This window comes from Hemitrygon akajei, chromosome 10, assembly GCF_048418815.1.
Source record: "Hemitrygon akajei chromosome 10, sHemAka1.3, whole genome shotgun sequence".
NCBI classification, from domain to species: Eukaryota; Metazoa; Chordata; class Chondrichthyes; order Myliobatiformes; family Dasyatidae; genus Hemitrygon; species Hemitrygon akajei.
This window is the reverse complement of record NC_133133.1, coordinates 167,623,421-167,647,945: the sequence shown is the minus strand read 5'-3', so window position 1 is coordinate 167,647,945 and position 24,525 is coordinate 167,623,421. Positions and strand designations below refer to the sequence as shown.

Genomic DNA, 24,525 nt, shown 5'->3' with positions numbered 1-24,525 from the left:
TTGACTGACAGATGAGAATACGTGCCATTCTGTCTTCTTCATCACCAGTAGCATACCATCATGGAGCAGCACTGTAATGCCTCCACTGATCTGAGTGAGAAGACTGAGTAGATGAACAGTGTCTTAGAAGCCAGATTCTCTTCAAATGACACACCTCTCCAAAGTGGAGCAAAGGTTTCCACAGAGAGTCTACAAGGCACCTATGTGAAGCTTACTTCTCACTTTTGGAAGCTACTAAAACATTAAAATAACCTGGAAATGGTGGTGTATTAATAAATTCACCCCTCTACCTACGTGATCAAACCTGTCCAAGGTAAAAGAAAATGGAGGAATTCAGTGCATGCATGAAGGATTGTACCAGTGACAGTGAAAATTATACTAGGGAAATGATACCATTGTGCCTTGGCAGTGAAAACCTTTGCTGAAAGTCTATGACTATACTGGCAATATTGTGGAGAATTTTCTGCATGCATGCTGCCTTTCCTTCTAAACCTAAGGGATATACAACAATCCTGTGCAAGGAGTCCTCCATCTCTGGTGGTATTCACAGCTTCCTTCATCATGTCAGTATCTCTTTTTTCTTACTGTCACTCATGCAAGTCCCAGATGGAGATTTAGGATGATATGGATCGACCAATCTTAGACCCTTTGCCTTGTATGGTAAGTATTTCTCTGCCCTTGAGTAATGCCACAAAGATCACAAATTATTGAGGGGGTAAACTTCCAGTTTCTATTTAATGCAGGATTAAAATATTTTGACCAAAAACAAGCCAGCAAAATATCATCAGATTCCCATGGCAGTTCAATTGTAGTTTATTTGACATTTAATATCAAGTATCTGACATAGATTTTAGTGAAATTATTGTGCACAGTTTGATGTTAGCAAATATTTGAAAAGAGTAAGAAAAGCACAAAAGATACTGTCCATAAACTGAGAGTGATTTCATGCAGAGTGTTTGAACATTCATCTCAGACATTCGTATCTATGATCATGCAATCTACTCAGGGTTTATTTGCCCTGTACACTACTGAGTCAATTAAATTACATTAAATTCATCAATATCCAACCACGTGATGCTGTAAATACATGTTGAGAAATGTACGCCTTCATCCTCTCTGTGTCCTGCATGTTTTTACACATTGATAGAAAAAGCCTCCAGATCAAGAATGCACAATTCTTGCTAAGAAACAAAACATGGAAAGTTCTAGCAACCTCTCGAACTGAAAACAGGATTGGACAACACACACCATTGAAACATACAGTAAATTATTTTTGAAACACAGAAGAAACTAAGCTATAAGCCAAATATATATATTTTTTCTGGATTTTCAATTGTCTCTGCATAAATAGATTAAATTCATTAAACATATGATATACATGCTAATCCATGTTTACTTGAAAAGTCAGACGTATGACAAGATGTTAATTCATAAAGAAAACAGAATTTCGTTTCAGTACATAAGGTCGACGAGTTTTTCCAACACGTGCTTGTCTTTTCAAAATGTATGGGTATCTTCGTTTCATTTGTTTCTCTTTCTCATATTTTGAATCTTCATAGTCACCATAATCTTGGTTGTCCTGAAACAACTGCATAACAAATCCCCATTGTAATTTAGACAGTATGTGTCAGGCAAACAGTTATGAGACCAAATTGTCAAAAGGTTTGCATTAATGAATGTGCCAAACTTAATATCTGTCAAGAACATTCCTAACACAAAATAAAACAAGTACATCAGAATTAGAGATAGTACCAGGTTAGCACTGAGAAGTGAAATAGGAAATGGGAATGTGCAGACAATAAAGGAATGACTAAGGTGGTGGGTGTTAGAATGGGACTGAAAATTGCTTGATATAGCAATATTCCTGGATTCAGGTATGAAAAGAGGCATAGTTTTTGCTCTCTAGACTTTGAGTTGCATTAGGAAATAAAAATGGCAAATTTACCAGCAAATAGTTTTTTTAAATAAACCTCTATATACACCCAGTGGCTGCTTTATTAGATGTACCTATATATTAATTTAAATATTTAATCAGCCAATCTTGTAGCAGAAACTCAGTGCATAAAAGCATACAGATATGGTCAAGAGGTTGATTTGTTATTCAGTCCAAGTATCAGAATGGGGAAGAACTGTGATCTGGGTGACTTTGACCATGGAATGATTGTTGGTACCGTATGGGATTGCTTGAGTATCTCAGAAGCTGTTGATCTCCTGGAATGTTCATGCACAGCAGTCTATAGAGTTTATAGAGAATGGTGCAAAAAATGAAAAATAAAAACACATCCAGTGAGTGGCAGTTCTATGGCTGAAAATTACTTGTTAATGAGAGAGGTCTGAGGAGAACGGCCAGACAGGTTCAAGTTGAAAGGAAGGTGACAGTAACTCAAATAACCACAGGCTACAACAGTGGTGTGCAAAAGAGCATCTCTGAATGCCCACATCCCATGCTTTGAAGCAGCAGAAGACCATGGACATACTCTACAGGAAGTTCATAATAAAGTGGTCATGGAGTATATATATTCAGTAGCATAATGTCTAGTTGGAATTATTAATTCAAACCATGAACTTATTATCTGCCACTCTATTTCTTCAAATGTATTTTGATAGAAAACCTTCTACAGATAAACTATACATTTACCGTTAATAGACTGCTATGTGATATTCCAAATCTTAACCCTGTTCATTATTACATTCTACCACCTGCATAACCATGTTGTCTTCTGCTCTAATGAGGAATTAGATTCTTGTCAATTGCCAATCAGCTAACCATAATAGAAAGGAAATCCTCTCTAGGGTTTACAATCCTAAATATCTAGTCTCTTCCCATTGTCACTTCAAAACCTCCACCAAATCTATCTGAGAGCTTCCTCTGTTTTTGCTGGCACATTAGTTGGTCAATAGATGGAAAAATTGACCTTTATTATTTATCTTTACTTAGCATATCAATTTGTATGGAAGCACAGAAAGATGTTCTTTGTTACTGGAAGACATTAATTAGGTTTTTGCAGAATCTGATAATTCATTGGTCTGCACTGTTGAGACTAGCTATTTCTTTAATTCCTGATGTATATAATATTTAGATTTAAGTTCATTGATCAACGAGGAGTGATTTAAAGTCATGGATATAGATCAAAGGTCCAGGCCATAGAATAGTAATCTTCTGTGCTACCCTCCCTCATTCGCTCCTCCTCCTGTTTCTAATTAGATTCCCGTATCTTGGATCTGTTATTTGTTCATTTCGTGGTCAAAGTGATTTAGGAATAGTCCTCTTGATTCCTTCTTTTTTGGATTATTTATTTGTTGTTGTAGTTTATGTCTTTCCATTGTGCTGTTGCCACAAAACAGCAAATTTCACATCATATGACAGTGATCTGATTCTGATTCTGATTCTGACAGTGACTTGGAGGGACTTGGTGATGATGGTTTCCCCATGCACCCACTGTCTGCATTTTCAAGGGCATTGGAAAGATCTAAGAGGTCTTCCAATACCTTAGAACTGCTATTGTACCTTTCTTCCTCTTGTGCAATTTTTTAAAATTATACTTCCACCAAGCTTCCATCAACAATGTAATCTCTCTTCTCTGTACTATTGATGTCCAATTCCCATTGTGCTATGTCTTGGTATTATTTCATTTTGTTAAAGAGGTAATTGAGTACATCATGAGTTAAGTCCTCCCAACCATTGAGCATATCGACTTGAAACACTGTTGCAAGAAGGGAGCATCCATCATCAGAGACCCTCAGCACTCAGAACATTCTCTCTTCTCACTGCTACCATCAGGAAGAATATACAAGAGCCTTAGGTCTCACATCACCTTGTTCCGGAACAGTTATCACTCCTCAACCATCAGACTCTTGAACTAAAGGAGATAACTTCACTTGCCCCATTATTGAAATATTCCACAACCAATCGAATCACTTTCAAGAACTCTTCATCTCATGTTCTTGATATTTATTGCTTATATACAAGGGGTGATTGATAAGTTCATGGCCTAAAGTAGAAGGAGTCAATTTTAGAAAACCTAGCACATTTATTTTTCCTACATTTACACACTTAGTCCAGCGGTCGTGGACCATACAGATCCCTTCTTTGTAGAAGTTAGTGTCTTGGACCTCCAGGAGTGATCCACAGCAGCAGTGATTGATAAGTTCGTGGCCTAAGGTAGAAGGAGATTAGTTATTAACTTCAAACTTTCTGCATTTTCACTCAAACAGTTCAACTGCTCATGCATGTAACGAGAGCTGTATAACTGATCTCCTTCTACCTTAGGCCACGAAATTATCAATCACTCCTGCTGTGGACCACCTGGAGGTCCAAGATGCTCGTCACATGCACATGCAGTTCAACTCTTTGAGTGATAATGCAGAAAGTTTGAAGTTAATAACTAATCTCCTTCTACCTTAGGCCACAAACTTATCAATCACTGCTGCTGTGGATCACTTCTACAAAGAAGGGATCCCTATGCTCCATGACCATTGGACTAAATGTGTAAATGTAGGAGGGGACTATGTTGAAAAATAAATATGCTAGATTTTCTAAAATTGACTCCTTCTACCTCAGGCCACGAACTTATCAATCACCCTCGGATTTATTATAACTGTTGCTTCTTTTTGCATTTGCACAGTTTGTTGTTTTCTGCACTCTGGTCAAGTATCCTAATTGGGCGGTCTTTCATTGATTCTATCATAGTTATTATTCTATAGATTTATTGAGTGTGCCCTCAAGAATGTCAATATAATTTACTTTGATCTTTGAAGTGCAGGGTGCTTCTGAACTTTTTGCCTTTGATTCCAGACAACAGTGCCCTCCAATATCTCCAAATGGTGGAGGCACTTATGAAAATGATCATTTATAACATTTCTACTTCTTTTTCTGAGATTCTGAGAAAAACCTAAAAAAAAATCCATGTTGTTATGCCCTGTGTATTGGAACCTTCAATGCAGTTCACTACACAATGAATTGCAATCTGTGATAACAACATGGCTTACTGGCAGCAAGAATATATTGGAACCAAAGGGTCATGCAGTCTAGTTCCACTTCAGTGATCTGCCTTCCAGATTTGACGTTGAGCTGAGATCGCAAATGGTCTCCTGGGTAGATTTAAACAACTGCAGTGCACAGTTTTGAAGAAAATCATGAGAGATATCCATAGTATATAAGCTAAAACATATCCTTTATTCAACATCATTACAACAGATTAAATGGTAATTGTTCCTTTGCTATTTATGTAAGCTCACTGTGTGAAATTTAGTTGTTGTATTTGCTGCATCTCAGTTGTAAGAAACTCTTCAAAAAGTACCTCTCAGGCAGTAAATTATTGTGACATACTGAGCTTGTGAAAGTCACCATATTTAAAGAGATGATTTGAAAAATATATAATGAAACAAGATATTTGACTGTAACTGAGGTTACTTCTTCACATAAAAGAATATTCATTCTACTCTTGATTATCAGCTAGCAAATTTATGTTATCACTTGGTTGAATGTGGAGAAAAAATCCATATTGTTCAAATAAAAATATTTCAATATTGTTGGGAATGGTCTAAGCTAAGTTGGTAAGGGGATGGGAACTAGAGTGATAGGGATGAAGATGGGGCAGTTGTTATACAAGGCGATGCAGTATGTAGTGAGACAATGAGGAAGGACAGGCAGATGATAGGGCAAAATTGCAGTCAGTGGGATAAGATGAAGTGGAACATTGAAGCAAAATGGAAAATGGTGCTGAATGTAGGGCTGAAGGTGTTATATATGAATGCATGCAGCAGTGGTTAGAGATTGGCTGGTACGGTGTTGTGGGCATCGCTGAGGCATGACTGCAAGAAGATCATAGTTGGGAGCTTAACATCCAAGGGTAAACTTTGTATCAAAAACACAGGCAGGTTGGCATGGAGGATGGGTAGTTCTGTTAGTAAAAAATAAAATAAAATCATTAGAAAAAGGTTGGATCAAGACATAGGATCAGAAGATGCAGAATCTTAGTGGGTATATTAAAAAAAAATGCAAGGGTACAGCTACTTACAGGCCTTTGAACAGGAGCAATAGAAAATGCATGTCAAAAGGGAAAAGTTATGATAGCCATGAAGGATTTCAATATTTAGGTAGCCTGGGAAAATTAGGATGATGCTAGATCCCAAGAAAGGGAATCGTTAGAGCAGCTTGTGGTTGAGCCCTCTAAGGGGAAGGAATTCTGGATTGGATGTTGTGTAGTGAACCAAATTTGATTAGGGAGCTTAAGGGAAAAGAACCCTTATGAGACAGTGATCATAATATGATAGAATTCACCCTGCAGATTCAGAGAGAGAATATAAAGTTGAATATATTGATATCACAGTGGAGCAAAGAGAATTACAGAAGCATGGAAATGTAGCTGGCCAAATTTGTTTGGAAGAGGACACTAGCAGGGATAATGAAAGAACAGCAGTGGTTGGATTCTCTGGGGAAATTCAAAAGAAGCAGGATATACACATCTCAAAGATGAAGAAGTATTCTAACGGGAGAATGAGGCAAACATGCCTGACGAAGGAAGTCAAAGACAACACAAAAGCAAAAGAGCAGGCATACAATTTAGCAAAAATTAGTGGGATGGTAGAAGATTTGGAAGCTTTTAAAATCCAACAGAAGGCAACTAAATGAAATATTTGGTATGCAAACCAACAATATCAAAGAGGTTACCAATTTTTTTTTCAGATATATAAAAAGTAAAAGAGGTGAGAGTGGATATTGGACCGCTGGAAAATGATGGTGGAGAGATAGTAATGGGGGGACAAGAAGTCGCGGGCGAACTTAGAAGTACTTTGCGCCAGTCTTCCTGTGGAAGCCACAAGCAGTGTGCCAGATTTTCAAGAGTGTTAGAGAATAGAAGTGAGGGTAGTTGATATTACTAAGTACAAAGTACTTGAGAAGCTAAAAGGTTTGAAGATAGATAGATAGATAGATAGATAGATAGATAGATAGATAGATACTTTATTCATCCCCATGGGGAAATTCAACTTTTTTTCCAATGTCCCATACACTTGTTGTAGCAAAACTAATTACATAAGTCACCTGGATCCAATAGACTACACCCCAGGGTTCTGAAAGATGCAGCTGGAGGCATTAGTAATGATCTTTCAAAAAATCACTAAATTCTCAAATGTTTCTAGAGGATTGGAAAATTGCATTTGTCTTTCCATTTTTAAAAAAGGGAGGGAGGCAGAAGAAGGGAAATTATAGGCCAGTTAGCTTGAATTCAGTGGTTGGGAAGATGTAAGGATGAGGCTTTAGGGTACAAGAAGGTATATGATAAAATCAGTCAGTCAGTATGGTTTCCTTAAGAATCTCTTAGGATTTGTTGAGAACAGTAACAGACAGGATAGACAATGGAGAGTCAGTGGATGGTGTTTACTTGTATTTTCAGAAGGTTTTCATCAAAGTGCCACCCGTGAGGTTGCTTAACAAGATAAGAGCCCATGGTATTACAGGAAAGATACTAGCATGGATAGAAGATTAGCTGATTGACAGAAGGCAATGAGTCAGAATAAAAGGAGCCTATTCTGGTTGGCTGCCTGTGACACGTGGTGTTCCACAGGAGTTGGTTTTTAGATCGCTTCTTTTCATGTTATATGTAAATGATTTGGATGCTGGAATTCATGGCTTTGTGGCCAGGTTTTCAGACAATACAAAAATAGGTGGAGGGACAGGTAGTCTTGAGAAAATGGGGAGTCTGCAAAAGGACCTGGACAGATTGATAGAAAGAGCAAAGAAGTGGCAGATGGAATATAGTGCAGGGAAGTGTGTAGTCATGCACTTTGGTAAAAGGAATAAAGATGTAAATTATTTTCTAAATGAGGAGTAAGTTCAAAATCCAGAGGTGCACAAGGACTCCCAAGTCCTAAAGGCTAACTTGCAGGGTGAATCAGTGGTGAGGAAGGCAAATGGAATTTTAGCATTTATTTCAAGTGAGCTAGCACCTAAGAGCAAGGATGTGATGCCAAAGCTTTTTAAGTCAAACCACACTTGATATATTGAGAGCAGTTTTTGGACCCTTATCGAACAAAAGATTTGCTGACATTGGAAAGGGTCAAGAGGTGGTTCACAAGAATGATTCCTGAATGAAAGGGTTAATGTATGAGGGGCATTTGATGGTGACTCTGGGGCCTGTGTTTGTTGGAGTTCAGAAGAATGAAGAGAAATCTCATTAAAACCTATCAAATATTAAAAAGTCTAGACAGAGTAGATGTAGAAAGAGTGTTTCCTATAGTTGGTGAGAATCAGACCAGAGGTCATAGACTCAGTATATAGGAACTTCATTTAGAACAGAGATGAGAAAGAATTTATTTAGCCAGAGGGTAGTGCACCTGTGGAATACATTGCCATGGATGGCTGTGGAGGCCAAATCATTGAGTATAGTTAAAGCAGAGGCTTAAAGGTTCTTGATTAGTCAGCTCATTAGAGGTTATGGGAAAGAGGCAGGAGAATGGGGTTGACTGGGATAATGAATCTGCCATGATGGAATGGTAGCTGGCCCTTGGTGTAGAGTTCAAGGCAAGTAGTCCTGGGCTCGAATCCGGCCAGCTCCTTCCACGCTTTCCATCCATGCTCAACTGAATGTCAAGCTAGTAACTCAGCCTCATAAAATAAAAACAGAGAAGCAGCAAGGTTGCCGCCCAATGCACCACAGGGCACAGAGAGGAACAACAACTACGATGGAATGGCAGAGCAGACTCAATGGGCCAAGTGGCCTTGAGGTCTTATGGCCTTCTAGACTTAAAGAAATCACATAGTTAATCACATGGATCTACATCAGTGTGATTCACTGGTGAAACCTGTTGGGAAATGTGAACCGATGTACCTTAAATAATTCACCTAGTCACAAAACAGGTAATACAGATGTGCGTATTTAATGTTTTTAATGTTACAAAAATTATATTAGTTCTACCACATGCATCATTTCCAATGATAGGAGAATTATTTACACTGGCAGGTACATTTGTTACCGAAAGTTACAGATTTTAAATAAATGGCAAAAAAAACTGGGACTTAGGAATAAGGAGAATATATTTTACAAATCTACAGCTGCTACAATGCAAATGCTCTGTCTGGAATATTGAAGAGAAATTATCACGGAGGAAGTGGATCACCGCTTACAAAGAGGGAAGAAATTGGCACAGCCAAAGTGGAATGGCCTGTACAGCTCTTTTAAAGAGTCAACACACAATATATATTTTAAAAATTTTTCCTACCTCAGTAGTCAGTGTTTTAAAATTCAACAGTCAAGCTGATGCGATTGATTTATTAGATGACTGCCTCACTGCAAGAAACATCTGTATTGTAAGATAGAAGACCAAAATGAAGTAAGTGTTGTAAAACTTTACTTTCATCACAGCAGTCCTACCTTTAAGCTGTAAAGATGATCCATAAGTTTGCCTTCTGATGGTATTATTTCCGTTTGCACTGAAGACACTGAAAGCAACCATGAGAAAGTTTACTGTATTCACTCTGAAATGCAAACTAACTCCCACCCCGAACTTCCACTTCAACTTTCTTTATTATCACACTTTTCACAACAATGTTTGAAATTTTAACTTCCCAACACACTGTGTCAGTTTGGATTTCATGTTCTATGAATGCATCCCTCACAGGCAGAGATAAAAAAATTATAATGGGAAGTCAGAAAAGGCAGAGACATTAAACAAACTTTGTATCAGGGTCTGTAGTTGACTCGATGGTCTATTGAGAATGAGGAAACTGAGAATAAAGAAATTAGTAGGTAATGAAATATTCATGGAGAAATATGAGGGAATAAAAGATGATAAAACTCTGAATATGATGGATTGCATCCATTCCAGAATGTAAACTAGTTGTGCTGACGGTAGCTGAAGAGAAAATGTGATTAGGATATCGAGACATGGTAAAAAGGCACTTGGAAAATCATGATTTATTTGGACATAATTTTCTTTACTTATTCTATGTAATCATCGTAGATCAATGAACAAAAAAATTATGTTTAACTAATCCGGTTGAAGTTTTGATAAGGTGCTCTGTGTCAAGTGGTTAGAATCATACGGTCATGGAAAAGTACAGCACAGAAACAGGCCCTTCAGCCCATCTAGTCCATGCTGAAACCATTTAAACAGTTACTCCCATTGACTTGCACTGGGACCATAGCCCTCCGTATCCCTTCTATTAACCCTAACCCGAACCACTATTCATGTACCTGTTCAAATTTCGCTTAAACATTGAAATCCAGCTTGCATGCACCACTTGTGCTAGCAGCCCATTCCACACTCCCACAACCCTCTGAGTGAAGAAGCTTCCCCTCATGTTCCTCTTAAACTTTTCACCTTTCTCCCTTAACCTATGACCTCTGGTTGTAGTCTCACCCAACCTCAGTGGAAAAAGCCTGCTAACATTTAGCCTATTAATCCCCCCTCATAATTTTCTACCTCCATTAAATCTCCTATGTTTGGGAATATGTTTAGGAATTAAGCCCAAACCTATTCAATCTTTTCTTATAACTCAAGTCCTGCAAACCAGGCAATATTTTTGTAAAATTTCTCCATACTCTTTCAACCTATTTACATCGTTCCTTTAGGTAGGTGACCAAACTTGCACAAAATACTGCAAGTTAGGCCTCACCAACATCTTATACAACTTCAACTTAACATCCCATCTCCTGTACCCAATACTCTGATTTATGAAGGCCAATGTGCCAAAAATTTTCTTCACAATTCCATCTACCTGTGATGCCTCTTTCAATAAGTTATGGACTTGTATTCCCAGATCTCTTTGTTCTACTGCACTCCTCAGTGCCTTCTCACACAGTATTTAAGATCTACCATGGTTGGTCCTACCGAAGTGCAACACACTTGTCTGCATTAAATTCCATCTATCATTTTTCTTCCCATTTTCCAGCTGATGCAGATCCCTTGGCAAGCCTCTCTTGCTATCCACGACACCCCAGTCTTGAAGTCATCTGCACATTTGCTGATCCAGTTTCCCTCATTATCATCCAGATTGTTGATATAGATGACAAACAACAATGGACCTAGCACCGATCCCTGCAGCACACCACTCGTCACAGGCCTCCAGTCAGAGAGGCAACCATCTACTACCACTCTCTGGCTCTTGAATTTACCACCACATCGTGAATGCTGAGTGCCCAAACTTTCTTCACCAATCTCCCATATGGGACCCTGTCAAATGCCTTGCTAAAGTCCATGTAGACAACATCTACTGTCTGCTTTTATCCACTTTCCTGGTAACTTCCTCGAAAAACTCCATAAGTTTGGGTAGACATTACCTATCATGCACAAAGTCATGCTGACCATCCTTAATCAATCCATGTCTATCCTAATATGTATATATCCGGTCCCTTAGAATACCTTCAATAACTGATGTCAGACGCACTGGCTGATAATTTCTTGGTTTGTCTAGAGCCTTTGCTAAACAACGGAACAACATTGGCTATCCTCCAATCATCCGGTATCTCTCCTGTGGCTAAGGACGATTTAAATATTTCAGCTACGGCTCCGGCAATTTCTGTCCTTGTCTCCCATGGGGTCCAAGGGAGTACCTTGTCAGGCCCTGGGGATCTATCCACTCTGATTTGCCTCAGGATAGCAAACACTTCCTCCTCCGTAATCTGTAAGGGTCCATGAAGATGGTGCCATTTTGGCTCATTCCTATAGACTCTGTGTCCACCTGACTAAATACAAATGAAAAAAATACTATTTAAGATCTCCCCCATCTGTTTTGGCTCTACACATGAATTACCATTCCGGTCTTCCAGAAGACCAATTTTGTCCCTTGCAATCCTTCTGCTTTTAACATATCTGTAGAATCCCTTAGGATTCTCCTTCATCTTGTCTGGTAGGGCAAGTTTATGCTTTCTTTTAGCTTTCCTGATTTCTTTGTTAAGTGTTTTCTGGCATTTCTTGTACTCCATAAGCACCTCATTTGTTCCTACTGGCCTATACCTGCTATGCACCTCCATTTCTCTCTTAATCAGACTTCAATATTTCTTGAAAACCAAAGTTCCCCACACTTGTTATCTTTACCTTTTATTCTGACAGGTACATACAAGCCTTGTATTCACAAAATTTCACTTTTGAAGGCCTCCCTCTTACCAAATACACCTTTGCCAGAGAACAACCTGTACCAATCCACATTTGTCAGATCATTTCTGATACCATCAAAGTTAGTCTTTCTCCAATTTGGAATCTCAAACCACAGACCAGACCTATCTTTTTGCATACTTACTTTGAAATTAATGGCATTTTGATCACTAGATGCAAAGTGTTCCCCTACACAAACTTCTGTCCCCTACCCTGTCTCAGTTCCTAATAGCAGATCAAGTATCGAACACTTTCTATTTGGGACTTCTACATACTGATTAAGGAAACTTTCCCAAACATATTTGTCAATCTCTATCCCATCTAGTCCTTTTAGAGTATGGGAGTCCCAGTCAATATGTGATAAATTAAGCTCACCTTCGATCACAATCTTATTTTTCTTGCAGCAGTCTGCGATCTCTCTAAAAATTTGCTCCTCTAAATCCCATGGACTGTTAAGTGGTCTATAATATAATCCCATTAATGTGGTAACACACACAAAATTCTGAAGGAACTCAGCAGGCCAGGCTGAGTTGATGTTTCAGCCAAAAAAGTACAGTTGATGTTTCAGCCAAGACCCTTCAGCAGGAGTATGAGGGTCTTGGCCCGAAGCGCCTACTGTACTTTTTTTCATGGATGCTGCCTGGCCTGCTGAGATCCTCCAGCATTTTTTGTGTGTTGCTTGAATTTCCAGCAACTGCAGATTTTCTCTTGTTGCCATTAATGTGGTCAGCCCTTTCTTATTCCTCAGTTCTACCTGTAAGACCTCACTAGACGAGTTCTCCAGTCTGTCCTGTCTGATCACCGCAGCGACATTTCCCCTGACTCTCTTCTTCTTTAATCCCTCCCACTTTATCATGTTTAAAGCAAGAGAACCCCAGAACACTGAGCTGCCAGCCCCGCCTGCCTCTTCTATTCTGAGTCGGGTGACAGAGAAAATTATGATGAGGTCTTAAGTATTTATAAAGAATAATAACGTTGGTTAAAACTAGCCTCCTAGCACAGTCTGAGGATGATTTTCTGAACTGAAACCAGAATAAAAGGAATAAATGCGTAGTTTTAGAACTAGCAAAATGAAAGAGTAGGGTACTACAAGGATCATAGCATGGGTGCCAGCTAACTATCACCATCATTGACAACCATAAGATAAGATATAAGAGCCGAATTAGGCCATTCAGCTCATTGAGTCTACTCTGCCATTCCATCATGGCTGATCCATTTCCCTCTCAGCCCCAATCTCCTACCTTCTCCCCGTATCCCTTCATGCCCTGATGTAGGTAGGAAAACCAAATACTGCTCAATATACTGCCAATTCTGCGCTGGGTGGCAAAGAAAATTGTGATGAGATCTTAGGTATTTGTAAAGTATAATAAACAGACAAAGTCAGTACACAAGGGAGCAATACATGGAGAAATGTGAAATTACCTGCTTTGGTAAGAAGATCAGGAAATATGGAATATATTTTAAATAGTGAGAGCTTGGGGAAAAATGTGAGTTTACATTTAAGTAAAGCAAGCCATTAAGAAACAAGATAACATTTTAGGTTTTCGTTACAAAAAAAAATTCTAAGAATAAAGTAATTTTCTGTTAATACTGCATATCAGGTCTTGGAAAAACCATAGCTGGAGAACACCACATAATGATGAAGGAAGAAATTAGAACATAGAACATAGAACAGTGTAGCACAGTACAGGGCACTCAGCTCCACAATGTTGTGATAACCTTTTAGCCTACACGAAGTTCAATCAAATCCTTACCGCCCATGTTGCCAATCCAGGTGCCTATCTAAGAGTCTCTTAAATCTCCCTAACGTGTCCATCTCTACCACAGCCCCTTACAGTGCTTTCCATTGACCTAACGTTGTGTATAAAATAGTACTTCTGACATCTCCCTCATATTTTCCTCCAACCACCTTCAAATCAATATAATAGCTTTATCTGACACATGAACATAAAAACATGTTTACATACAGTGAAATGCTTCATTTGCATCAAATCAAATCAGCAAGGCTGGTCTGCTGGGGTTTTCCAGCGCCAATACAGAATGCCCACAACTTACTAATACTAAACCCAACCATATGCCTTTGGAATGTGGAAGGAAACCAGAGCACCCAGAGAAAATCCATGTGGTCCTCTTCTATTAGCCATTGCTGCCCTGGAAAAAGCTGCTGCCTGCCCACTCTATCAAATTCTCTTATCATTTTAAACACCTCTATCAAGTCTCCTGTCATCCTCCTTCAGTCCAAAAAGAAAGTCCTAGCTCGCTCAAACTTTCCTCATAAGACATGCTCTCTAATCCAGGCAGCACCCTGGTAAATCTCCTCTGCATGCTCTCAAAAGCTTCCACATCCTTCCTATAATGAAGTGACCAGAACTGAACACTGAAGGTTATATTTCTCTTAGAAACTATAAAAGCCATGAAAAAGCAAGACTTCAGGTGACACTGATCTTAGGGTTTCTCTGTGTAATTAGTTACTATATATCTTAATGGTACTAATCTTGGAAGAAATAGATCAGTTAAGATTGTATTGTAACAGGCCAGGGCAATGCTACCCCATTGGGAAGTTTGTTAGTGCCTTTGGGATGGGTTTAAATTAGCTTGAAAGGTGGAGAGGAACCTGCAATTAAATTCATGAGGAAGGGAGGCAAGACTGTAAGAAGATGGCTTGGAACTAATAAGCACGGTTAGAATATGCGAGAAATCCATCCTGATGTCAAAGCTTAATGCTGTGCAGTTTCAATGCAAGGATTGTAGTGAAGAAGGCTGAAAGACTAAATGCACAGACAGACACTATTGAAATTCATGAGACATAGTTTAAAAATGAAAGGGAATGAACACTCAATATTCTTGTTCACAGTTTTCAGACCATGTTGAGGAAAGTTTTTCAAAAAAAAGTGGTCAGAATTGCCAACTAAAGAAATGATCTTACTTATGAGAAGGAATGAAGTGCTTGGAGGATCATTATTTATAGATGTATGGGCTGAACTGAAGAATATTAAGGAATAATTATGCCATTGAGAGTCTTCTGTAGATCCACAAATAATCAAGGAGATGGTGAAGCTAATATGGACACAGAAGTCTGAGAATTGCAAAATCACTAGAACAGTGATGACAAGGGATTTCAGCAACACTAGTATTAACTGGAATAGAATAGGATTATTCAAATTGCAGAGGGCATAAAACATTTCAAATACTCTGCAGAAGATACTTTCAGTCAAGAGAATGGTCATTTCTGGGCATGCTTAAAGGGAATGAGACTAGGCATATGGAAACTATCTTAAAATGGACTAAACTCAATTCTGGAAATTATATATGATATGAAATAAAGATGGAGATAGGGCACAATAAAGGTTCTGAATTGAGAATTAGCGAGTTTTATCGAGAAGTGATTGAATTTAGTAAAACTGAAATGGAAACATAAAATGAATGTAAATTAATATTAGACTGATCTGAGATAATTTAAGGAGCAAATGCGTCTTGCAGTGGAAAAGAATCCAGCTCTAAATCTGATGACTCCTGGATGGCAAGGATCATACATGGAAGGGTAAAAAGAAAATCCAACATCAACTTAAAGAATGTAAAACTGCAGAGAAGCTAAGTACAGAAGTTTAAAAGTAATTGAGAAAAGGCAAAACAAAGGTAAGAGAAAATATTGTTAAGCAAGCCAGAAATGACCCAAAGGTGCTTTATAAATACTAAAAAAGTGAAAGTGTACAGCACTGTGCAAAAGTTTTAGGTGCATATATATAGTTAGGGTGCCTAAGACTTTTGCACAGCACTGTAGTAATTTTATGTATTGCACTGTACCGCTGCCACAAAAGAAAATAAATCTCATGATACATTTGAGTGATGCTAAACCTGATGCTGACTATCATGGTCGATCCATGTTAGCATCAAATCCTCTTGTGCAACAGGTCTTTCAATAATTATCTATCTCCACCTGAGATGATTATGATTTTATGATTTGGCCTCCACCACTTTCAGAGGCAGAGAATTCCAGAGAATCACTACTCTAAGACAGAAGAAATTTCCATACACTTCAGTTTTAAATAACTATCTCCTATTTTGTAGCTATATTCTTTTGTTCATGATTTTCCCCCTTGTGAAACTATCTCAACGTCCTTAGGATCACTGCTCCTTAGGATTTTATGTGTTAACTAAAGTCACCCCTCATTCTTTTAAACTCTAGAAAAACAGATCCAGACTGTTCAGACTCCCTTAATAGGACTACACTCTCATTTCAGGAATTAGCTTGGTGAATCTCCTTTGGGCAGCCTCCAGTATCACTACAGTAGATTCCAATTAATTGGCCCATTGGTTAATCGGGGCAGGTACTTATTTGGTACAACTTTCAGAGAACATAAAATTCGTTCATTTGTGATAGTATGCTGCTTAACTGTGATAGGAGACTTTTACTGAACAGTTTCTAACTTGGCTTAGTTGTATGAACTTGTGTGATCATTAGATGCTACAGGATGCTTATAGTGTATAATTTTTAAATAGCGTCAGTTATGTGTGTTTGTGTTCAAAATGATTCTTGTCACTGATAGATGGTGAGAAATAAGTAGTAAAACAATTTAAAATTGTTTTGCTCACTACAGTTTCAAACATTCAGGCTTGGAGTTGTCAGAAATGACCGGGCATGAAAATGAAACTATTTCACAACTTCAACTAGTTAGGTACTGCAAGGAATTTGAATCATCTTGAACGTTATAATGAAAATGAAGATTTGGAAGATGCATCATCGAAAGCATTGTATGAAGACAATGCATTATCTGCACTAGGTGCTGTACTGCTTTTAGTTCATTTACAGTTACAATCAAAAGGACACAGCAGTGAGCTGGTTGTCCTTCATATCTGACGATGACATTGTATTCTGTGCAGCAGAGCTTCTAAAGTGGAAAAGCCATTGCACTGGGACAGTTCCACTCTCTGCTCCTTGGAAGTCTAGGTCCAGTGGTACAAGTAGTCATCACAAACTGGGGAGTTCCTTGGTTGCAGTGGATAACCATGACTTCCTCTGTGCCTTATCATGTTCTTTGCTCTCCACAAAGCATTGCTGACCTACCTTTTTGGCTGTTGGATCTCATTGCTGATCTCATCCACCCAGTTCTCTGAAGCTGACTTCACCTGCTAGGGCAGGCATGTCCCGACTTTACCAGGGCATGAGGCCCATTGGTTACCCTCGCCAATTGAAGTAGTGGACTGGGGTGTGTCTGCTGTTGCATGTAAACAGTAACTTGGAGACATGAGTTGAGTGTCCAGTGGGGGCCAAAGGTGAGTGAGCTGCCCCAGAATGGACATGAAAAGCCCATTCACCAGTGAAGCTTCCCCTCTCTGGATACCCCATACATAATAGTATGCGTCAGATAAATTATCCCATCAATAACTATTAGGAACAAATACACAGTTTTATATTACTGTAGTAGCATTGGTAGTGTTCTAATCTGTTCTGTATTTCATTTAAGTACTTAATTTGTTACTCGGTTAAACAGTAGTTTGTGTTTTTATATCTTTTCAACTATTTCCATGAGACTTCTGCTAATTGAGGCAACTGCTTAATTGGGCCAAAATGTGTCCCAATTAACTGCAAATCCTTTTTTTAGGAAGAGTATCAACATTGTGCATAGAGTTCTAGGTGTGGCCTCCTTGCACCCTCTAAAACTGAAACAGAACTCCTTACACTTAAACTCCAACCCTCTTGTAATAAAGGCCAAGATGTTTCACAAAATCAGTCAAAAATCAATGAGAGGATTGACAATCTGTGAGATAAACTGTGGGAATATTGTGTGAACCTTAATGTCAAAGAGAAAGACTTCCATTTCCATAGTATCTTTCAAGATATCCGGATATCACAATCAATGAAGTGCATCTAAGATTGTTGTTAACTTAGTACATCCCAGCGACTTGTCTGCCTCAGCCCCGGGAGCTATTCTAATACCATAACCCTTATGACTGGGTTTGCTACAAGTTCCACCCTGTTATTTGAAATTATCTCATCAGTTATCTTAATGAAGTTTTCAGTGTCCTCCACCGTGAAGGCTGATGTGAATAATTGATTTAACATATCTGCCTTCTCTTTCATTTCCTGTTATTAATTCACCAGCCTGGTTCTCTAAAGGACACATACTTGCCTCAGCCACCCTTTCTGTACTCATATATCCACAGAAACACATAACTGCTTTGATATGACATGCAACTTTTCTCTCAAATTATTATTTTTTTCCTTCTTGTGAGACTTTACGACTTTTGCTACTGGATACCAATATCTCTCCAGTACTGTGGTTTCCCACCAACTTTTGCCTTTGCTTATGCTTTTGTTTCCAGTGTAGTATTATTCTTAGCCTCCATTGTTAACCTCATAATCATGTTTTCTTTTTTCTCATGGAATCCTTCTGTAAGTGAGGCAATTTCTTGCTATCATCCAAGATAAAATATCCATTTTGATTAAACCCCACCCATGAGTTACGCATTTCTTCACAGGCAGACCCCACAGCAAACACACTGCAGCAACTTACTAAGTGCATTTTGCTAAACCTGGGCCCAACATGTCGATGCAGCTATAAAGGAGGCATGGCAGTGGCTATATTTCATTAGCAGTTTGAGGAGATTTGGTATGTCAATAGACAATAGACAATAGGTGCGGAAGTAGACCATTCGGCCCTTTGAGAATGCACCGCCATTTTGAGATCATGGCTGATCAATTACTATCAATACCCGGTTCCTGCCTTGTCCCCATATCCCTTGATTCCCCTATCCATAAGATACCTATCTAGCTCCTTCTTGAAAGCATCCAGAGAACTGGCCTCCACTACCTTCCGAGGCAGTGCATTCCAGACCCCCACAACTCTCTGGGATAAGAAGTTTTTTCTTAACTCTGTCCTAAATGACCTACCCCTTATTCTCAAACCATGCCCTCTGGTACTGGACTCTCCCAGCATCTGGAACATATTTCCTGCCTCTATCTTGTCCAATCCCTTAATAATCTTATATGTTTCAATCAGATCCCCTCTCAATCTCCTTAATTCCAGCGTGTACAAGCCCAGTCTCTCTAACCTCTCTGCGTAAGACAGTCCTGACATTCCAGGAATTAACCTCGTGAATCTATGCTGCACTTCCTCTACAGCCAGGATGTCCTTCCTTAACCCTGGAGACCAAAACTGTACACAATACTCCAGGTGTGGTCTCACCAGGGCTCTGTACATATGCAAGAGGATTTCCTTGCTCTTGTACTCAATTCCCTTTGTAATAAAGGCCAACATTCCATTAGCCTTCTTCACTGCCTGCTGCACTTGCTCATTCACCTTCAGTGACTGATGAACAAGGACTCCGAGATCTCTTTGTATTTCTCCCTTACCCAACTCTACACCGTTCAGATAATAATCTACCTTCCTGTTCTTACTCCCAAAGTGGATAACCTCACACTTATTCACATTAAACGCCATCTGCCAAGTATCTGCCCACTCACCCAGCCTATCCAAGTCACCCTGAATTCTCCTAACATCCTCATCACATGTCACACTGCCACCCAGCTTAGTATCATCAGCAAATTTGCTGATGTTATTTTTTATGCCTTCATCCAAATCGTTAATGTAAATGGTAAACAGCTGTGGTCCCAATACCGAGCCCTGTGGCACCCCACTAGTCACCACCTGCCATTCCGAGAAACACCCATTCACCGTTACCCTTTGCTTTCTATCTGCCAACCAGTTTTCTATCCATGTCAATGCCTTCCCCCCGATGCCCTGAGCTTTGATTTTACCCACCAATCTTCTATGTGGGACCTTATCAAATGCCTTCTGAAAATCGAGGTACACTACATCCACTGGATCTCCCCCGTCTAACTTCCTGGTTACATCCTCGAAAAACTCCAACAGATTAGTCAAGCATGATTTACCCTTGGTAAATCCATGCTGGCTTGGCCCAATCCTATCACTGCTATCTAGATATGCCACTATTTCATCCTTAATAACGGACTCTAGCATCTTTCCCACCACCGATGTCAGGCTGACAGGTCGATAGTTCTCTGTTTTCTCCCTCCCTCCTTTCTTAAAATGTGGGATAACGTTAGCCATTCTCCAATCCTCAGGGACTGATCCTGAATCTAAGGAACATTGGAAAATGATTACCAATGCATCCGCAATTTCCAGGGCCACCTCCTTTAGTACCCTAGGGTGCAGACCATCTGGACCTGGGGATTTGTCAGCCTTCAGTCCCATCAGTCTTCTCATCACCGTTTCCTTCCTAATATCAATCTGTTTCATTTCCTCTGTTACCCTATGTCCTTGGCCCATCCATACATCTGGGAGATTGCTTGTGTCTTCCTTAATGAAGACAGATCTGAAGTACTTATTAAATTCTTCTGCCATTTCTCTGTTTCCCATAACAATTTCACCCAATTCATTCTTCAAGGGCCCAACATTGTTCTTAACTATCTTCTTTCTCTTCACATACCTAAAAAAGCTTTTGCTATCTTCCTTTATATTCCTGGCTAGCTTGCATTTGTACCTCATTTTTTCTCCCCATATTGTCTTTTTAGTTAAGTTCTGTTGTTCCTTAAACATCTGTCCTCCCAATCACCTTAGCTCTGTCATATTTCCTTTTTTTTAATGCTATGCAATCTCTGACTTCCTTTGTCAACCACTGTAGCCCCTTTCCCCCCTTTGAATCCTTCCTTCTCTGGGGGATGAACTGATTTTGCACCTTGTGCATTATTCCCAAGAATACCTGCCATTGCTGTACCACTGTCTTTTCTGCTAGGCTATCCGTCCAGTCAACTTTGGCCAGCTCCTCCCTCATGGCTCCATAGTTTCCTCTGTTCATCTGCAACACTGACACCTCCGAGCTGCCCTTATCCTTCTCAAATTGCAGATAAAAGCTTATCATATTGTGATCACTACCTCCTAATGGCTCCTTTATTACGAGATTGCTTATCAAATCCTGTTCATTACATAACACTAAATCCAGAATAGTCTTGTCCCTGGTCGGCTCTTGTACAAGCTGTTCCAAGAATGCATCCCGTAGGCACTCTACAAACTCCCTATCCTGTGGTCCAGCACCAACCTGATTCTCCCAGTTCACCTGCATGTTGAAATCCCCCATAACTACTGCGACACTACCTTTGCCACATGCCAATGTTAACTCCTTATTCAACTTGCACCCAATATCCATGCTACTGTTTGGTGTCACCAAAGATACTCGCAAATTTCTACAGAAGTACTATAGAGAGCATTCTAACTGGCTGCACCACCGTCTGGCATTGCACAGGATCGAAGTAAGCTTCAGAAAGTTGTGAAGTCACCTCCATCATGGGTTCTAACCTCCCCAGCATCCAAGATATCTTCAAGGACCGATGCCCCAAAAAGGCAGCATCCATCATTACAGTTCCCATCACCCAGGACATCCCCTCTTTTCATTGCTACCAACAGGGGGGAGATACAGAAGACTGATGGCACACACTGAACAATTCAGAATTAGTTTCTTCCCCTCTGCTATCAGATTTCTGAATGGACATTGAACCCATGAACACTACCTCACCACTTTCTTTTTTGTTTTTTACTACTTATTTAATTTAATGTTTTATATATATATATATATATATATATATATATACTGTAATTTAGTTTTTTTATTATTATGAACTGCAATGTACTGCTGCTACATAATAAAACATTTCACAACATATGCCAAGATATTAATCTTGATTCTGATTCACGGAAACTTAGCAAAATGTTACCAGAAGTGTAAAATTTTAAATGTGAAAAATGAATTGATTTTATTTCTTTAGAGCAAACGATACCTAGGAAAGATTGAAGGACATAAATTATAAAGGGAAAAATAAACAGTGTTGAACGGAATATTCTGCAAAAAAAACCCAAAAAGTTGTGAGATTTTACCCTTGTAAATTTGTCTTATGAAACTTTATTTAAAATAATTTCCTAACGAAGCTGTGATAATTTCAATCTGAATACATTCTTGCCAGTTCAAATACTTAACGGGTTCTTGAGCTGTTAATGACTGATATGAATTAACGAACTCCAGCAGCGCACTGTACTTCTGCCCTAAACACTGTGAAAAACTTTGAAACAGTCTCTGATCATAAAATGAATAAATTCAATCACTGCATCAAAATCGAACACTAGATAACCATTCTAAATTAAATATGGTGGAAAATCAATCATAAGAACTGCTTATATGTTTAAGTTAGTTATTATAGTGTTTCCTGTCAAGTTTACAATACCCAAAGGGGAAAATGTGTTGTTTTGTGTGTGGTAGTTTGTTAGATTAGCTGTGTTTGAACGATTCTTTATGATCATGGTTCGTAGGATCGATTATTAGTGTCAAGCAGGATCACATTCAGGAGGTGAATGTGATCCTGAATATATTCAGGAGTTATTCAGGAGAAAACACGTCGTGCAAACTTGAACATTTTCGTGTGTTGTTACATCGGTAAATATATTTGGAAATAAACTCACCAATCTATTGCGCCATGTAATATAATCGTCAGAAATCCGAGTTGGATCTGACTTGCCAGCAAATTAAATGAGAAAAGCCTCAGGCTGTATTCTACTTTCTGTGAAACAAAGAAGTTGCCTAAATCCCATTACTTCAAATTTGAGCGGTAAATAGTGTTAACCAAGAGAAAAAAAGTCATGGCTCTTTTCTGTTGGGTAAGTATATCGTTTAAATACCCCTACTCACTTGAACACATGCTGTAAAAACTGAGGACCAATAGCAAAGTCATCGCCTGACTCCTCATTCTTCCAGCGGTGAATCCTCGCTCCTCTAGGATCTGGAGTCCATCAAAGTTCGAAGAGAGCGGGCAGCTGCGCTGTAATCCTCCTCGCCGGGTCTCTGCTTTCGCTCTCTAACACACAAGTGGCAGAGCAGACTTTAAATCTCCAGGCTGTCTTGACGTCAAGAGAGTGTTTGTCTCCACTTCACTAAAGAGAGTGAGACGCGAGAACTCATTTCCCAACGGCGCATCTATTATCGACGCTCCCTTGGGACTGGTCTTGATCAATACTGCGGACCTTAAGGGTGTTTAGAGAATTGATTTTAAGTAGTTATTTCAAAGTCGCTCAACAGCAAACCAGATCACAAGCTTTAGCCTGGTGCTAAGGTATTGCTGGAATACCCATGGTGATATATAAATTGTGTTACTGCACGAAGAGGTTTTTTTTCTATTCAGTGTTTCTATTACCATGCTATCATTCCTATGTATTGAAGTTTAACTCAACGGTTCGATGAAGTGCCCCGATTGAAACGTGCATCATTCTTTATAGCTCTTAGCCGCAATACTCTTATATCTAAAAGCTTTACTGTATAGCAGTTTAATGGAAAATCTCAGCAATGAATACCAGCATCTCTTCCTGAAAGGGCAGCTCATGGGTTCAGAAATGCACTCCAGATGTAGTTTGGAGGGAACGTGTTACTGCTGGAGTGTGGGCTTTCAGACAAGTTGTCCTATTAAGGACCCAGACCAGCTCAAAAGATCTTTTGGCATGACTTGAAAATTGAAAGGAGTTTATCTTCTGACAACCCTGAAACTAATTATCTCAAAGCTGCCTGTGGGATTTTGGTGCATAAAAAGCAGTGCCTCAAAAGGGCAGCATCCATCATTAAGGACTCTCACCATCCAGGTCATGCCCTCTTCTCATAGTTACCATCAAGATGGAGCCTCAGAAACCGGAAGGAAGACACTCAATGATTCAGAAAGAGCCCCTTCAGTAAGCACAGTCCAGTCACACATACTGATATAATGGACAACAGACCACAGTAAGGTCAATTACCCAGCATACACCAGTACTTGTCATACACAGCAAGCCTCAATATTTTTGCTGACTGCTATGCCACAGTTGCTGAGAAATTCCACCCCCCCCCCCCATTCCTGATGAAGGGTCTCGGCCCGAAACGTTGGCTACTCTTTTCTCACGGATGCTGCCTGACCTGCTGAGTTCTTCCAGCGTTGTGTACGTATACTGTTGAGAAATTTGCTGTTTATTGGAAGGATAAGTTACAACCCATTTTTCAGGAATAAATGTAAACATATTGGTGTAAAGTTGGCTGATTCTGGGTGTGGGTACTACATAATTCGCTGGAATTTCCTTCCCCATAAAATATTGCAGGACCAAGATAAACAATCAGATTCTCCCACTGACACTTCATGGTATCTCTCACCAAGTTCAGACTGATACCAGAAAACCCAATTGGATTCTCACACCAAGGCTGTTGGTATCAACCGTACGACCAACTGTCCAGATGAAGACCTGCCAATTTGGAACAGAAAATAACCGCAAATAGTGGTCATGCTGCCTACGGAGGGGCTGGTACTGACAATAGTATCCTCACACTTGCAGGACCAATTAGCAGTGCTGAAAGAAAACCATTCATGATGTCAGATAAATGTTCAAAGTACATTTATTATCAAAG

The 24,525-nt window shown here is 39.3% G+C and overlaps 1 long non-coding RNA gene across 1 annotated transcript; it reads right to left on the bottom strand.

Annotated features, from left to right (window-relative positions):
• Positions 1–797: 797 nt before the first annotated feature.
• On the bottom strand, positions 798–23,045 carry LOC140734129 (uncharacterized). Its single transcript, XR_012100486.1, has 3 exons — positions 22,795–23,045; positions 9,375–9,442; positions 798–1,588 (listed from the first exon to the last, which is right to left on the bottom strand). It is a non-coding gene; the product is annotated as an uncharacterized lncRNA (long non-coding RNA).
• Positions 23,046–24,525: the final 1,480 nt, after the last annotated feature.